At 47.7% G+C, this 18,169-nt stretch overlaps 1 long non-coding RNA gene across 1 annotated transcript; it reads right to left on the bottom strand.

Moving 5' to 3' along the window:
- Positions 1 to 7,425: 7,425 nt before the first annotated feature.
- On the bottom strand, positions 7,426 to 14,187 carry LOC142917869 (uncharacterized). Its single transcript, XR_012937255.1, has 3 exons — positions 11,103 to 14,187; positions 10,022 to 10,365; positions 7,426 to 8,252 (listed from the first exon to the last, which is right to left on the bottom strand). It is a non-coding gene; the product is annotated as an uncharacterized LOC142917869 (long non-coding RNA).
- Positions 14,188 to 18,169: the final 3,982 nt, after the last annotated feature.

Genomic DNA, 18,169 nt, shown 5'->3' with positions numbered 1-18,169 from the left:
GGGGAGCAAAGCATACTATGACCAAAAAGCCAGCCACGCAGAATACCAGCTCGGAGACCAGGTGTTGTACCTCAATTACGAAAAAAGAAAGCAGAAGTGCAGGAAATTCCTCCCTTCCTGGACAGGACCACACGAGATTGTTGACAAAATGTCCCCAGTTGTATATCAGCTAAAAATCACAAAGACAGGAAGAGAGCAGCAGTACAAGTGGGTACACATCAATCAAATCAAACCGTACCCTGTGCTGGCAGAACAAGAGGAAGAATAAAGAGACAAAAAGGGGGGGGGCTAAACTAAATTGGGCATGTGACACTAAGATAATGTATAAATGTTTTCCAGGGAATGGCAGCCCTCCTGCTCGCGCTCCTGCTGACTTGCTTTGCCAAGCTAGAGGGCAGCCAAGATCTACTCAAGCCAGGACCAGAATCCGGGGTGATGCTGAGAGACTCTTCCGGCTTCCTAGTGACCGAAACGAAAATAATAACCCAACAAGTCTATGTTTCCTTGGAACCTGCCGTAGTAATAGAGAAACACTTCGGGAAGATACCACCCTCAGCTACCAGAGCAACCCTAATCTGGTACCACGACTTCCTAAGATACAGTGAACTGAATATCGGAACGATCCTGAAACAATTACAAAGAACCATGATACTTCCCCCCACCACTCCCAACACCACACGCCCCAAGAGATCGATTGGCATGGGAGGGGCCTTCGGAATACTCTCCGGCCTTAGCTCCTTAATCACACTAGGAGTATCCATATCCAACGCCGTGAAGATTGGACACCTCACACAAGGCGTCGAGAATTTACAGCTTGATATGCGTCAAATCCGTCGGCAAATCCAACACCAACAAAATAATCTGATCGAAATGGGATCTACCCTCAGAGACACCGTAGTTCTTGTTAACCTGCATTCCGCCATGATTAACTTAACAATTCAAGAATTGGGTTTCGCAATCCAAGACCTATACGAAGAAGAGAGTACTCGACAGCCAATTCAATGGTTGATCCAAGACTGGTTGCGTAGCACCAGCGGCAGCATCAGTGATCTTATCCAAGGACAAATCCCTTCATATCTGGTAACTCCAACACTGATAAAGAATGTGCTGCAAGCAGCATCCCCAGAAACGATCAGTCCAACACAAGTACAAATTGCCTTTAACATGGGTACAGCCACACCCATACATGTAGACCCCCAAACCAGACAGCTGGCATTCCTGTTAAATTTACCACTGGTTAAACCCGGAAATGTATTTCGATTGCGGACAGTATTGAACGTGGGTACATGGAATAATGACATTTACTCCAAGATGGAAACCCCCTTAGTGGTGGCCTACCAGGAAGAGGGTCCCCTTAAGTACCTAGTGCCTGACCTCAACATGTGCCAAATAATGAAAGAAGTTCACTGGCTCTGCCCAGGGGAGCCATTCCTAATCAATACAGCAGAAATAATGTGCGGTCTGTCAAACCTAAGCTCTAGGGAAACGTGCAAGTTCAAGTTAAGTAAACCCAAAGAAAAAACCGAAACAGTAGCCATGATAGCCGATGCTCAGTGGTTAGTAAGCACCCCTCTAGATACGGCAACCGTTTCCACGGACCAACACTCCGTAACCATGAAAGTGCCGATTCCAAGCCACGTCGCACTGGTCACAGTACCAAGAGGAACATTCGTACACATAGGGGACAAGGTATTATATAATTTAGACAAAAGCCTACATCAAGCAGAAGTAGAAGTAGTAAACACCCTCCGAAGCCACAAGTTTGAAATAAGCAGCACTCTGTCTAACCTGTTGAACAGCAAGGAATTTCATACAGTGAAATTAGCCATCAGCGAGTCAGAGATCAACGTAACAGACCTAACTTGGGCAACCGAAGAAGCCGGATATCAGAGGAATAAACAGATGGGACTGGGAATCACAGGGGCAACAGGAATGATCGTATTAACCATGGCTATCCTAACCCTAGCATACTATATGGCCAAAATGAATGCCGAACTTAAGAGACTAATCGCGGGTACAAGCCACATACCATTCGAGCCCAGGAACAAAGGTAGAGTCAAGGCCTGACAACCCCCCCCCCCAAAAAAAAAAAAAATTCAATCAACAACTTCCCCTATAACATGTAGTCAGTAGAATACTTCCTTATCTTATAAAAAAAAAAAATTCCCTTATTAATTCAAATATAATCATGCTAAGTTGTGACACGTACGCGCGCGTTGTAAGGAAAAATCACAAACTTGATGGTTCATGGTGGAAAAAGGCATTTTTCTTTAATATTAAAAATAACCGGTGGCAGACCACCGATCATTTTTAAAAGGGCGGAATGTTGTATACGGCCCTTTTTCCACAATTAATATCCGTAAGAATATTTACGGATGCATACACCTAGATTTCTTTTTCCTTTCTTTCGTGACAAACAATATATATTTTTAATAATGAATCAAACCCATAAGCCAGAAACACGAAAAACCAGATGTCGGTCATAAACAGACCATTAAGAAATAAAGAAATAATAAAACTCTCGAGGCGAGGATGTAACAGCTATCGGCGAAAATCTCCAGAGGAACAAGAGTTTGATGGGCCCCTTAGGAAAGGTCCCCCCGAGGTCAGAACACCAAGAGAGCAGACACCAGACACCAACAGGGTAAATCGTATACATATTCTTTTCCTTATTTTCCAGTAAAACAACAACAAAAAAATTAAAAGGCAACAACAAGAATAAGATAAAAGTAGCGAGCCTAACGCTCACTCCAATTAAGAACAGGCCACCAGACACATCAGTGAATTATTATACAATGATTAATTCGCTATCAAATGATTTTCACCTTTAATACCTTTACTGTTAAAACAAAAGCTTGGAGCAAGAATACCGAGTCACATCAAAGGTTATCGAGAAGGAATGAGACAACGAGCAAACTTGCGAAAGAGTTTAAACAATATTCCAAGCAACCCCGACCACATTTGTCTCTCTCACAGCGCGGAGAAGCAGGAATTACACCTTATCACAAGGGGCCATCTGGAAAAGCCAGCCGGGCTTGATGAGGAGACACACCCACCCCACACACGGCAACCAGGCAAAGAAAGTTTTAAAGAAAATTGCAAGATAATATTAATAATAACAACGTGTTAACCTTACACGACATTCCATTATAGAACCTTACAGAACCAAGGGATATGGATTCCAACAATCAAGAAACGGACCTCTTAAACTCAGGATGATAATTATTTTTCTTTTTAATAATTCCATCATAACAATTCGAACCTCGGTAAAACCGAGAGGTGTCGGGAGGACGCAGTTACAAACACGAGTCTTGGCGAACATGGGACCAAATGGTATTTGAGCAATATAAGTCAAAAGTATAAAGAGGTGCTCCCGGCCACCTTTGTCTTTCCCTGCAGAACGTGATAAAATGCATACGCTCGGAAGAGCATCTTCACTTGGAAATAAATCAAATACTATGAATCACAAGCAGGATCATAACTGTGTATGATAAGATACCAACTGTGATGTGAAATGTTAAACTTAAAAAAAAATCTTAACCATTTCTTTGTGCGTCGGAACGCGTACGGAAAAGGGGGGGGGGAACCCGCCCCTCTCTCTGGGTGGAGGGATTAGACAACCAGACGCCACCAAGATGAATCGAGGTGTCTGTTGTCTTGATGTTTATGGCTTGAGGAAAGACCCCAACAGAGCCATGTCATAAATGACACACACACAAACATACACACTGACACACGAACCCCCCCCACCACCGACACACGAACCCCCCCCACCGACATACGATCAGATCAAAGATAGCTCCACCTCGTGAGGGGGAGCCGAGAAGGGGAGAGATTTTTGGCATAAAAGGAGCCGTTTCAGCATTGAAATCAACTCATCAGCCCTCGGGGGCAGCTCAACAGAAGAAGACTCATCTCAACTCAGCTCAACAGAAGAAGACTCATCTCAACTCAGCTCAACAGAAGAAGACTCATCTCTACTCATCTCAGCAGAAGACCCGCTCAACTCATCTCAGCAGGAGAGCAGCCATCACCGACGCCGGAAACGTCTCTACAACTCGCCGAATTGGCGAGTGTCGCCAATTGGCGATCCGCTGTCGCTGTTAGCGGCCAGCGCCACCACGAGCGAATCGTGAGCCTGCAATCTACAACCGCCGACGACGGAGCACCAGCGCGCCGCTGCGGGCGTGCTTCTAACGCCGTCTACCAGACGGTCATCTCAGCTACAACAACGCATCTACTCGTTCACCAACGTCCGTCGAGTCCGAACCAACTACTGAAAGAAGAATCAACTGATACGTATGATACACTGCCCCCCACTACACACAAACCAGACGTCTGCTTGACGCAAAGAATCGATTCTGAACATTGGCCTACTCTTACACCACTCACACCATTCAACACACACACACGGGTCATTAACAAGCCTAAAAACCTCAAGCCATTGAGCCATCCGTGATTGTGGAAACATCGCAACGACCGAGTGAATAATCCATCGTTTTTAAGAGTGTTCATGATTTTTCTCTGTAATATTGTGCTGGGGCTGTACTTCTAACCGCATAAATTACCAACTGACCCATTAACAAGGATTAATTCTTGGCTCCTCACCACGGAGCGCCGCTCGCGGGAATAGAGAGCTTGTTCAACCGGTTCCCTGTCAGGGGTCTGGCCACAATCAATTAAAAGATTGGCCCGAGATAAGGATCTCAAAGGGAAACATCGCCACCCATTGAGTCGCGTTGAGAAGTTGATTAGGAATACTTGAGTCGTTCGTTAATATTTGTCTTTCTGCATAATCTTGCTGGTATCCACGAATGAAATAACGAATTGAAACGCATAGTTGTGCCTCCAAGAATAATACTGGTTGTAGTGCCCTGTCAACGAGTAGCGTTGCATAATAATCAGTCATCCTATTGTGAACAACGTGACAATAATTGCATTAAGGGCCGCGCATGATCAAGGACCGAATGCTGTGTTGTGTGACAATTCAAGTAACGAAGCATTGTGGCCATCGAGTGGTGTTGATAAGGCAATTAGAAGTATTACAGTCGAACGCTTTAAATTCATAATCGTTATGAATCAATGAACGAACATCAGCGTGGTACTGTGCTGACGATTTCAAGCATAATAACTTCGCATACCAGAATGTATTAAGGATTGGATACGAATCAAAGACCAAGTGCCGTGTTGTGTAACAATTCAAGCATACGAGTTTGCATATTATAAAGTTAAGGTTTGGTAGAATAGTTCGCATGTTTTTAATCTCTCTCTCTACAACCGATCGATTGCGTTACGCGTCGGGAATTAACCACAGGTGCCGCTATCGAGGTGAAACAACGCAATCGTGATGGTATCATGTTAACGCTGTGTTGAAATTCCAAAATCCCGAGATTGAGTTTTCATATTATCCAAAAATTTAAGTTAGCTAGAAATAAAATTGATTAAAGCAGAAGGTTTGTGTGTGATTCTTCCTGAAATTCTGCATAATATTGTTCTGCGTATGAGATCCGAATCCTGGGGACCTATCATAAGCACACTATCACCACATGATCCATAACACACATAATCCGTAATGTTCAATCGAGAGTAATCGTATCCTTATCGATAATACGGAATTGAAGAGCAGAGTCGAATCGTCTCTCTCTCATTCACGCTCACAACGCCTGCGTCACTGCATACGATTAATTGCGTTATTCCAATTCATAACACAATCCTCGTCACCGAGGCTCGACCTGATAATCCATAACGACCTGCGTTATCATAACCACGCCCACTCGCATAAATTAATACAATTATCTCTCGGATCAGCATAATTTATGCGCATAATTACACTAATTAACATAATTTCGGATAAATTATGCAAATCTCAAATTTCATTTAATTTTCATTATTTTCATCAATTTTCATAACACCTATATATACAACAGCGTCCCGGTCTCATTGACGGTTCCCATTGCGCACACGGACAGCTGCTCTTCCGCTCCGCTGCTGGACGAAGGTCTGCTGGACGAAGGTCTCCCCTCACGACGTTTCGACTGCAACACAAGAAGCAATCATCATCAGGTATGAAAACCACAGAAATAATTTTTTTTCAAATTTTCTTGTGTTAAAACCACAGCAATAATTTTTTTGAAATGTTCTTGCTGTGGTTTTCACACCTGATGATTGCTTCTTGTGTTGCAGTCGAAACGTCGTGATAATTTTATCGTTTTATATTTTTATTATTTTATTGTTTCCCTTCTACGAGGTGACTTTACCAAAAAAACCAAGAATACTCATCTGTTCCAGTTATCGACGTCACTGATGATTTGAGATTAGAATGTATATGCTCTGAACCCTCAGCCCTGTTCACAAAAATGTAATGCTGCTTTGGTTAATTCATGAGAACCAGACAGGAGTTAATTAAGGGTAGACACTCGGATAGTAATACAAAAATGGTTGACAAGAATGTTTAACTCAATTATAATTGCCCAAACGTTGTAGCATTGAAATGGTTGTGGTGGCTTTTGAATAGTGAAAAACTCCTTTTAAAAACGGTTTTATTTTAAAGTGCACTAAAAAGTAAAGAACTCGATTGGACAACGGGAAGTGGACGACATCTTGAGTACAAGATTTGACCAAAACATCAAACAGAGGAATGAAGTTTAATAACTTTTTTCTCACAACTTCGTTCAACTCACCGTCAAGAAGTACGTCAATGATGCGGCGCCTGCTCACACATCAACGCTTACTTGAATTAATTGGTTATTTTATAAATCAATCTTCAATGTACAACTTTTGTTTGTGTGGAGTGAGGGTGCCCGTAACTCGTTCACACGGAGCAGGCGAGGCGATTCCACAGTTTAGAGACCGCGGCGTTTTTGACCTACACACAAATATATAAGAATAATAAGGCGTCCATACAAAATGTTAATCGTTTTAAGGGAGCCAATTAATTGATGCCGATTTTGATACAGGCATGCATTGTCACCGGATCTGAGTACCGTGTGCAAAATGTGGAATTGATTGGACGATGGGAAGTGGACGAAATCTTTATCACAACATTTGACCACGACAAACAGAGGAATCAAGTTAAGTAAAACCATTTTGAACGCTTAATGAGAAATCCCCCCCCACCCTCCACCGATGACGCGCGAGCGTTGCTAGGAGCAACCCGAGGGCAGCTTTAGCGGCGCAAGGAAATACTTAAATAATGCGAAATAGCACAAAATTGTTAATTTAACAACTTTAAAGTTTACGGATGGGAAAACGGAATGGCGCTGGCTCACCACGGGGCTTACGGCGTGGTACCCGGCTACTTTTTAAAAAGTAAACTCCACGGTTCGCGAGCAAGTGTGCATCCACACAGAGACAGACAGACGGACAGACACACAGAAAAAATGCCTTTTATAGGTAAGAAAAGAAAAACGATGACGAGACTCAATGTGTGAAGAACACGGGATTTATTCGGTTCACAAGTCAACGGATATAACTTCAAAACACTTTTATCGGTCATCTTTTTCTCGAGACAGCGTTCCCGTGGGATTATTTCCAAGTCGATAGACGACACCTTTTTTTTACTCATCCTGGCAGACACACACACAGACACACGCCTCTGTCTGTGTGTGTCTGTCTCTGTGTGTGTGTGACTGTGTCTGTGAGTATGTCTGTGTATTTCTATATGTGTGTCTGTGTGTGTCTATGTGTCTGCCTATGTGTCTCTGTGTGTGTCTGTGTCTCTGTGTGTGTCTATGTGTCTTGTGTGTGTCTGTCTATGTATCTCTGCGTGTGTCTGTCTTGGTGTGTTTGTCTATGTGTCTGTGTCTATGTGTCTCTGTGTGTCTATGTGTCTGTGAGTATGTCTGTGTGTGTGTCTGTTTGTGTATTTCTACGTGTGTGTCTGTGTGTGTCTACGTGCTTTGCATGTGCCTGTCTCTGCCTGTGTCTATGTGTCTTGTGTGTGTCTGTGTCTATGTATCTCTGCGTGTGTTTGTCTGTGTCTGTGTGTGTCTGTGTCTCTGTGTGTGTCTATGTGTCTGCGTGTGTCTATGTGTCTGTGTGTCTATGTGTATGTGTCTACAGTGACACGCGGTGGTGGTAGTGATGGCGGTAGTGGTGGCGGCCGTGTGGTGCGTGTCGAACTTCTTTCACGCCGTACGTATCGTAAACATCGCCACAGGGGAGATTAAGGTGGCTGCGGGTGCTGGCGATGATTACTGGGCGCCCCCCTGCCCGCCTACGCCGCTAAACGTCGCTCGCCAGTCTGTTCCAAGCTATGGGGTAGGGGGAGCGAGATAGAGAGGGGGGGGGGTGGTGGTGGTAGACCTTTGTCTTGCGGCGTGTAAATATTGTTGCGTGCGTGCGGGGTTTGTCCATGTGGTGGCGGTAATGGTGAGTCGAGCAAAAGCGGTGAAAGTTTGTGGGGTCGCTCCGAGCTCACCCTGTCACCCATCGCTCTCGAGCTCCCTCCTAGGGGAGGATGACGAGGTTGACGAGGTTGATGATCCTCATCGTTTGTGGTTGTGAATGCAGAAATAAACATCAGAATCTGGTGGTTTCATTCTGACCTCCGATCCTGGTCAGCAATTGAATGTCGGGAAACCCTCGCACCGAGGGGCCCCACCAGTGGGCGTTGCCGTGCCCCACCAGTGGGCGTGGCCGTGCCCCACCAGTGGGCGTGGCCGTGCCCCACCAGTGGGCGTGGCCGTGCCCCACCAGTGGGCGTGGCCGTGCCCCCATCACGTGGCGTGTGTAGTGACGGCAGCTACGCTCGGAGTGGCTGGATAATAAAGCTTGAAACGCACAGCAAACCACGTGGCTTCTGAATTATTGGGTGACACGCGATGCGAGGAGGACAGGCAGCCTATACAAAGACAAAGGCACCCCCAGTAGCCTCAGCACACTTTTGTGGCAAGTTCTGTTGGGAGTAGCAATTAAGGGCAGCACTGTAGGGCACTCCGGGGTGGGGAGATAGGGGGGTGGACAGCACCACAGGCCATCAGCCAGCTGCAGAAACATTCCCCTCCTCCACTCACCCCACTCACCCAGTCACCCCTCCACTCACCCCTCCACTCACCCCACCACTCATCTCACTCACCCCTCCATTCATCTCACTCACCCAGTCACCCCATTCACCCCCCCACTCACCCCTCCACTCACCCCTCCACTCATCTCACTCACCCCTCCACTCACCCCTCCACTCATCTCACTCACCCAGTTACCCACTCACCCCTCCACTCACCCCTCCGCTCACCCCTCCGCTCACCCCTCCACTCATCTCACTCACCCCTCCACTCACCACTCCGCTCACCCCTCCGCTCACCCATCCACTCACCCCACTCACCCCTCCACTCATCTCACTCACCCAGTCACCCACTCACCCCTCCACTCACCCCTCCGCTCACCCTCCGCTCACCCCTCCGCTCACCCCTCCACTCATCTCACTCACCCCTCCACTCACCCCTCCGCTCACCCCTCCACTCATCTCACTCACCCCTCCACTCACCCCTCCACTCATCTCACTCACCCCTCCACTCACCCCTCCACTCACCCCTCCGCTCACCCCTCCGCTCACCCCTCCACTCATCTCACTCACCCCTCCACTCACCCCACTCACCCCTCCGCTCATCTCACTCACCCCTCCACTCACCCCACTCACCCCTCCACTCATCTCACTCACCCAGTCACCCACTCACCCCTCCACTTATCCCACTCACCCCTCCACTCACCCCACTCACCCCTCCACTCATCTCACTCACCCACTCACCCCTCCACTCACCCCACCACTCACCCCTCCACTCATCTCACTCACTCACCCCTCCACTCACCCCACTCACCCCTCCATTCATCTCACTCACCCAGTCACCCACTCACCCCTCCATTCACCCCACTCACCCCTCCACTCATCTCACTCACCCACTCACCCCTCCGCTCACCCCTCCGCTCACCCCTCCACTCATCTCACTCACCCCTCCACTCACCCCTCCGCTCACCCCTCCACTCACCCCTCCGCTCACCCCACCACTCATCTCACTCCGCTCACCGCCCAGCCCCCCAGTAGCCCGAGCTGCTGCTGCTGCTGGGGGGCGTTGTCCCCCAGCGCCGCGTTGGCCCTCAGCAGGAACCTCGTGCGGTGACGCCGCCTCTCCCCCCCCCCTCCCTCCCCTGCCAGCAGCGCCCTCCTGCACCACCACCTCGTCTGCCTCCTCCTCCTCCGCGTAGGCCGCTGCCAGCAGCAGCTCCGCAATGCCTCCCACCGTGTCGCCGTCCCTCAGGGCCCTCCCCGGGGGGGTCGCCCCCCCCCCACCGCCCCCCCCGCCGCGTGGATCCGCGCCGAGCGGCGCACCGGCGTCACGAGCCGCGGCCGCGAGGGGGGGGCCGCCAGCGCTGCGGTGGAAGGGGGGGCCGTGATGTTAGGGGGGGCAGCCAGGGTGGTGGTGGTGGTGCTGGAGATGTGGGCGGCTGGGGTGGTGGTGGTGGTGGTGCAGGAGATGTGGGCGGCTGGGGTGGTGGTGGTGCAGGAGGTGTGGGCGGCTGGGGTGGTGGTGGTGGTGGTGCAGGAGGTGTGGGCGGCTGGGGTGGTGGTGGTGGTGCAGGAGGTGTGGGCGGCTGGGGTGGTGGTGGTGGTGGTGGTGCAGGAGGTGTGGGCGGCTGGGGTGGTGGTGGTGCAGAAGATGTGGGCGGCTGGGGTGGTGGTGGTGCAGGAGGTGTGGGCGGCTGGGGTGGTGGTGGTGCAGGAGATGTGGGCGGCTGGGGTGGTGGTGCAGGAGGTGTGGGCGGCTGGGGTGGTGGTGGTGCAGGAGGTGTGGGCAGCTGGGGTGGTGGTGCAGGAGATGTGGGCGGCTGGGGTGGTGGTGGTGCAGGAGGTGTGGGCGGCTGGGGTGGTGGTGCAGGAGATGTGGGCGGCTGGGGTGGTGGTGGTGCAGGAGATGTGGGCGGCTGGGGTGGTGGTGGTGGTGCAGGAGGTGTGGGCGGCTGCAGTCACGAAAGCTTTAAATAAAAAATGTTCGACTTTAAATTAAAAAAAATATTCGACTAAATGAAATTAAAAACTTAAAACATTTTTCGACTAAAATAAATTAAAACAATTTTTTTAAAAAATTCGCCCTCAAAAGCACTCGAACCTTGGGCAGCTGAGGCGCGCGAGTTCTCTTTGTCCATCGTAGACATCGCCGGAGAAGTTGTTGTTGTTGTGCTGTTGTTTAGTCGTCGTTGTATAGCTGTTGTATAGTCGTTGTTGTGCTGTTTAGTCGTCGTTGTATAGCTGTTGTATAGTCGTTGTTGTGCTGTTGTATAGTCGTCGTTGTATAGCTGTTGTATAGTCGTTGTTGTGCTGTTGTTCAGTCGTCGTTGTATAGCTGTTGTATAGTCGTTGTTGTGCTGTTGTATAGTCGTCGTTGTCTAGCTGTTGTATAGTCGTTGTTGTGCTGTTGTATAGTCGTTGTTGTGCTGTTGTATAGTCGTTGTTGTGCTGTTGTATAGTCGTTGTATAGCTGTTGTATAGTCGTTGTTGTGCTGTGGTTTAGTCGTCGTTGTATAGCTGTTGTATAGTCGTTGTTGTGCTGTTGTTTAGTCGTCGTTGTATAGCTGTTGTATAGTCGTTGTTGTGCTGTTGTTTAGTCGTCGTTGTATAGCTGTTGTATAGTCGTTGTTGTGCTGTTGTTTAGTCGTCGTTGTATAGCTGTTGTAGAGTCGTTGTATAGCTGTTGTATAGTCGTTGGTGTGCTGTTGTATAGTCGTCGTTGTATAGCTGTTGTATAGTCGTTGTTGTGCTGTTGTTTAGTCGTCGTTGTATAGCTGTTGTATAGTCGTTGTTGTATAGCTGTAGTATAGTCGTTGTATAGCTGTTGTATAGTCGTTGTTGTGCTGTTGTATAGTCGTCGTTGTATAGCTGTTGTATAGTCGTTGTTGTATAGCTGTTGTTTAGTCGTCGTTGTATAGCTGTTGTATAGTCGTTGTATAGCTGTTGTATAGTCGTTGTTGTGCTGTTGTTTAGTCGTCGTTGTATAGCTGTTGTATAGTCGTTGTTGTGCTGTTGTTTAGTCGTCGTTGTATAGCTGTTGTAGAGTCGTTGTATAGCTGTTGTATAGTCGTTGTTGTGCTGTTGTATAGTCGTCGTTGTATAGCTGTTGTATAGTCGTTGTTGTGCTGTTGTTTAGTCGTCGTTGTATAGCTGTTGTATAGTCGTTGTTGTATAGCTGTAGTATAGTCGTTGTTGTATAGCTGTTGTATAGTCGTTGTTGTGCTGTTGTATAGTCGTTGTTGTGCTGTTGTTTAGTCGTCGTTGTATAGCGGTTGTATAGTCGTTGTTGTGCTGTTGTATAGTCGTCGTTGTATAGCTGTAGTATAGTCGTTGTTGTGCTGTTGTTTAGTCGTAGTTGTATAGCTGTTGTATAGTCGTTGTTGTGCTGTTGTTTAGTCGTAGTTGTATAGCTGTTGTATAGTCGTTGTTGTGCTGTTATATAGTCGTTGTTGTGCTGTTGTTTAGTCGTCGTTGTATAGCGGTTGTATAGTCGTTGTTGTGCTGTTGTTTAGTCGTCGTTGTATAGCTGTTGTATAGTCGTTGTTGTGCTGTTGTTTAGTCGTCGTTGTATAGCTGTTGTATAGTCGTTGTTGTGCTGTTGTTTAGTCGTCGTTGTATAGCTGTTGTATAGTCGTTGTTGTGCTGTTGTTTAGTCGTAGTTGTATAGCTGTTGTATAGTCGTTGTTGTGCTGTTGTATAGTCGTTGTTGTGCTGTTGTTTAGTCGTCGTTGTATAGCTGTTGTATAGTCGTTGTTGTGCTGTTGTTTAGTCGTCGTTGTATAGCTGTTGTATAGTCGTTGTTGTGCTGTTGTTTAGTCGTCGTTGTATAGCTGTTGTATAGTCGTTGTCGTGCTGTTGTTTAGTCGTCGTTGTATAGCTGTTGTATAGTCGTTGTTGTGCTGTTGTATAGTCGTTGTTGTGCTGTTGTTTAGTCGTCGTTGTATAGCTGTTGTATAGTCGTTGTTGTGCTGTTGTTTAGTCGTCGTTGTATAGCTGTTGTATAGTCGTTGTTGTGCTGTTGTTTAGTCGTCGTTGTATAGCTGTTGTATAGTCGTTGTTGTGCTGTTGTTTAGTCGTCGTTGTATAGCTGTTGTATAGTCGTTGTTGTGCTGTTGTTTAGTCGTCGTTGTATAGCTGTTGTAGAGTCGTTGTATAGCTGTAGTATAGTCGTTGTTGTGCTGTTGTATAGTCGTCGTTGTATAGCTGTTGTATAGTCGTTGTTGTGCTGTTGTATAGTCGTCGTTGTATAGCTGTTGTATAGTCGTCGTTGTGCTGTTGTTTAGTCGTCGTTGTATAGCTGTTGTATAGTCGTTGTTGTGCTGTTGTTTAGTCGTCGTTGTATAGCTGTTGTATAGTCGTTGTTGTGCTGTTGTTTAGTCGTCGTTGTATAGCTGTTGTAGAGTCGTTGTATAGCTGTAGTATAGTCGTTGTTGTGCTGTTGTATAGTCGTCGTTGTATAGCTGTTGTATAGTCGTTGTTGTGCTGTTGTTTAGTCGTCGTTGTATAGCTGTTGTATAGTCGTTGTTGTGCTGTTGTTTAGTCGTCGTTGTATAGCTGTTGTATAGTCGTTGTTGTGCTGTTGTTTAGTCGTCGTTGTATAGCTGTTGTAGAGTCGTTGTTGTGCTGTTGTTCAGTCGTCGTTGTGCTGTTGTATAGTCGTCGTTGTATAGCTGTTGTATAGTCGTTGTTGTGCTGTTGTATAGTCGTCGTTGTATAGCTGTTGTATAGTCGTCGTTGTGCTGTTGTATAGTCGTCGTTGTATAGCTGTTGTATAGTCGTTGTTGTGCTGTTGTTCAGTCGTCGTTGTATAGCTGTTGTATAGTCGTTGTTGTGCTGTTGTTTAGTCGTCGTTGTTGTATAGCTGTTGTATAGTCGTTGTATAGCTGTTGTATAGTCGTCGTTGTATAGCTGTTGTATAGTCGTTGTATAGCTGTTGTTTAGTCGTCGTTGTATAGCTGTTGTATAGTTGTTGTTGTGCTGTTGTTTAGTTGTCGTTGTATAGCTGTTGTATAGTCGTTGTTGTATAGCTGTTGTATAGTCGTTGTTGTGCTGTTGTATAGTCGTCGCTGTATAGCTGTTGTATAGTCGTTGTTTATTTGTAGTTTCATGTTTAAAGTCGTACAGTTAAATGGTTAAAGTCGCAGCCTAAGTGGAGGCCTTCGAGGCGGCCATCGACAAATTCTGAAATTTCGCGACCTTTGCCCCCTGAACTCGCCTCCCATTGGCTGCGGGAGAGGATGGTGCTCGCCTCTGGTTGGCTGTAGGCCGAGGGAGGTGAGGGGAGGGGTGATGATGCTCACCTTTGATTGGCTGTGGGCCGAGGAGGGAGGGGAAGGGGGTGATGCTCGCCTCTGATTGGTTATGGGCCGAGAGGGGTGGTCAGGGGTGATGCTCGCATCTGATTGGCTGTAGGCCGAGGGAGGTGAGGGGAGGGGTGATGATGGCTGCCTCTAAGTGACACAAAACTCGCCGCTGATTGGGTCTCGGAGCAGTTCGTGTTCCCGCGTTTTATTGAAACTTTCATGGACGATTCGATTCGTAGTCACGAATAAACGTTTTTCGATTCCAACACCCACCCCGCCTGCACATTGCCTCTGAATAGATTCGATTCCAACATTCACCCTCCTGTACATTGCCTCTGAATCGATTCGATTCAAACATCCACCCGCCGACACGTTGCCTCTGAATCGATACGATTCCAACACCCACTCGGCACATTGCCTTTGAATCGATTCGATTCCAACAACAGACCCAGCAGGTGCCATGGGTTGACTGCTGTGCCAGGCTAGGTACAGGTCACGGGACAGACCCAGCAGGTGCCATGGGTTGACTGCTGTACCAGGCTAGGTACAGGTCATGGGACAGACCCACAAAGTGCCATGGGTTGACTGCTGTGCCAGGCTAGGTACAGGTCACGGGACAGACCCACAAAGTGCCATGGGTTGACTGCTGTGCCAGGCTAGGTACAGAGGCAGCGCGCCAAGAAATAGTGCGGTCTGCTTCTTGCTGTGCGGCCGAGTTGAATGCATTGGTACATATTTGTTGTCTAAAGCACAAATATTGGAATACGTACCTGTAAGATGGTGCAAATCTTTGATCGATGTATCTGTCTCGTCTTGTTAACAACACGCTTGCGTAATGGATTAATATTCTGTTGGGGTTTTTTTTGTCCTCCCTCCTTTACCAGCCCAGCCAACTCACTCTTTCTCTCTTCCCTGATGTGGCAACTTCTCATTTATACAATTATACTTCCAAATGTGCATATATTGTCTCCCGCTTTTTATTTTCATGTGTTCCAAATAAAGACCAATTACAGTTGAAAAAAAGGAGCGAATGAAGGTGGTGAGGGAATGATGAGCAGAATGAAGAGTCTTGTGATGAGTAGTGGTGGTGGTGGTAGTGTGAGTAGTGGTGGTGGTAGTGTAAGTAGCAGTGGTGGTGTGATTAGTAGTAGTGGTAGTGTGAGTAGTGGTGGTGGTGTGAGTAGTGGTGGTGGTGTGAGTAGCAGTGGTAGTGTGAGTAGTGGTGGTGGTAGTGTGATGAGTAGTAGTGGTGGTGGTAGTGTGATTAGTGGTGGTGGTAGTGTGAGTAGTGGTGGTGGTAGTGTGATTAGTAGTGGTGGTGGTAGTGTGATTAGTGGTGGTAGTGTGAGTAGTAGTGTGAGTAGTAGTATTAGTAGTGTGAGTAGTGGTAGTGTGATTAATAGTGGTGGTGGTGGTGTGAGTAGCAGTGGTGGAGTGAGTAGTAGTAGTGGTAGTGTGAGTAGTGGTGGTGGTGGTAGTGTGATTAGTAGTGGTGGTGGTGTGAGTAGTAGTGGTGGTGTGATTAGTAGTAGTGGAAGTGTGAGTAGTGGTGGTGTGATTAGTAGTAATGGTGGTGGTGTGAGTAGTAGTAGTGGTGGTAGTGTGATTAGTAGTGGTGGTGGTGTGAGTAGTAGTGGTGGTAGTGTGAGTAGTAGTGGTGGTGGTGTGATTAGTAGTAGTGATGGTGGTGGTAGTGTGAGTAGTGGTAGTGGTGGTAGTGTGAGTAGCAGTGGTGGTGGTAGTGTGAGTAGTAGTAGTGGTGGTAGTAGTGTGAGTAGTAGTAGTGGTGGTACAAGTGGTAGTAGTAGTGGTGGTAGTAGTAGTGGTACTAGTGGTAGTAGTGGTGGTGGTAGTAGTGGTGGTACTAGTGGTAGTAGTGGTGGTAGTGGTGGTGGTACTAGTAGTAGTAGTGGTACTAGTGGTAGTAGTGGTGGCGGTAGTGGTGTGAGTAGTGGTGTGAGGCGGTCTGCGGTAATAGTCCACGGACTGAGAGATGGACCTGGCAACTACCAGACCCTGGCACGGAGGGTGAGGGAGGTGAGTGGTGGTGGTGAGTGTGGTGAGTGTGGGGTGAGGGTGGTGAGTGTGTGGTGAGTGGTATGTGTGCTGTGTTTGGTGAGTGTGTGGTGTGTGCTGGGTTTATGGGTCTCTGTGTGATGAGTCTATGGGTCTCTGTGTGATGAGTCTATGGGTCTCTGTGTGATGAGTCTATGGGTATTCGTGTGACGATTCTATGGGTCTCTGTGTGGTTATTCTATGGATCTTTGTGTGATGAATCTATGGCCTCTCAAGCTAATTAACATTGGGACTCACCCCTTACCAAGATGGCCTCTCCAAGCTAATTAACATTGGGACTCACCACTTACCAAGATGGCCTCTACAAACTCATTACATTGGGACTCACCCCTTACTAAGATGTCCTCTCCAAGCTAATTAACATTGGGACTCACTCAAATACCAAGATGGCCTCTACAAGCTAATTAACATTGGGAATCACCCCTTACCAAGATGGTCTCTACAAGCTAATTAACATTGGGACTCACCCCTTACTAAGATGGCCTCTCCAAGATAATTAACATTGTGATTCACCAGGATGGCCTCTGTAAGGTAAATAACATTGGGACTCACCACTTACCAAGATGGCCTCTACTAACTCATTAACATTGGGACTCACCCCTTACCAAGATGGCCTCTCCAAGCTAATTAACATTGTGATTCACCAGGATGGCCTCTGCAAGGTAATTAACATTGAGACTCACCACTTACCAAGATGGCCTCTACAAACTCATTAACATTGGGACTCACCCCTTACCAAGATGGCCTCTCCAAACTAATTAACATTGTGATTCACCAGGATGGCCTCTGCAGGGTAAATAACATGGGGACTCACCACTTACCAAAATGGCCTCTACAAACTAATTAACATTGGGACTCACCCCTTACCAAGATGGCCTCTCCAAGCTAATTCACATTGTTATTCACCAGGATGGCCTCTGCAAGGTAATTAACATTGGGACTCACTCCTTACCAAGATGGCTTCGTGACGTTATACAGCCAGCAGCGGCACCTCCCCTACTACCTAGAATGACGTCACGGCCGTCCACACATTGAGTCGGGCTTAATGACGTCACGACTCTCCGAGCATTGACACCTCCTCTACTAAACATGACGTCATGACCCCTGTCAATAAAGATTGAGACTCCCTCTACTAAAGATGACGTCATGACGTCCGTACATAAACATTGACCCCAACCCTTCCGAGCGTGGATTATTGACGTCATACAATTACTATCGACACCCCCGCCCCTGCTCGAGTGTTAATGACGCCATACAATGAACATCGACAGCCCCGCCCCCGCTCGAGTGTTAATGACGTCATACAATGGCCATCGACAGCCCCGCCCCACCTGGAGTCGACTTCCGCGGTTTGTTCTTTGACAGCGGCCGCCTCGCTCCGCGTGGATAATTTATCTTTCATTCTTAGCGAGTCGACGGGGGAACGCAAGCAGGAGGGAAGGAGGGAGAGGGGAAGGAGGGAGGGAGGGAACGAAAGGAGGAACGAGGGAACGGAGGGGGAAGGAGGGAGGGAACGAAAGAAGAAGGAACGAGGGAACGGAGGGGGAAGGAAGGAGGGAGGGAACGAAAGCAGGAGGGAAGGAGGCAGAGGGGAAGGAGGGAGGGAGGGAACGAAAGAGGGAGGGAACGAGGGAACGAAGGAGGGAACGAGGGAACGAAGGAGGGAGGGGGAAGGAAGGAGGGAGGGGGAAGGAAACAAGGAGGAACGAGGCAAGGAATGAAATAGAGAACGTCAGGGGCCAGAGTGGTGGTGGTGGCTGTGTTGTTGTTGTTGCTTCCGTTCGTTCCT

Source organism: Petromyzon marinus, unplaced genomic scaffold (genome assembly GCF_048934315.1).
Source record: "Petromyzon marinus isolate PM22_M1 ecotype Great Lakes invasive population unplaced genomic scaffold, UKy_Petmar_22M1.pri1.0 PM_G_Scaffold_54, whole genome shotgun sequence".
NCBI lineage: Eukaryota > Metazoa > Chordata > Hyperoartia > Petromyzontiformes > Petromyzontidae > Petromyzon > Petromyzon marinus.
Note: the sequence above shows the minus strand (reverse complement) of the source record. Positions and strands in the feature narration are given on the sequence as shown.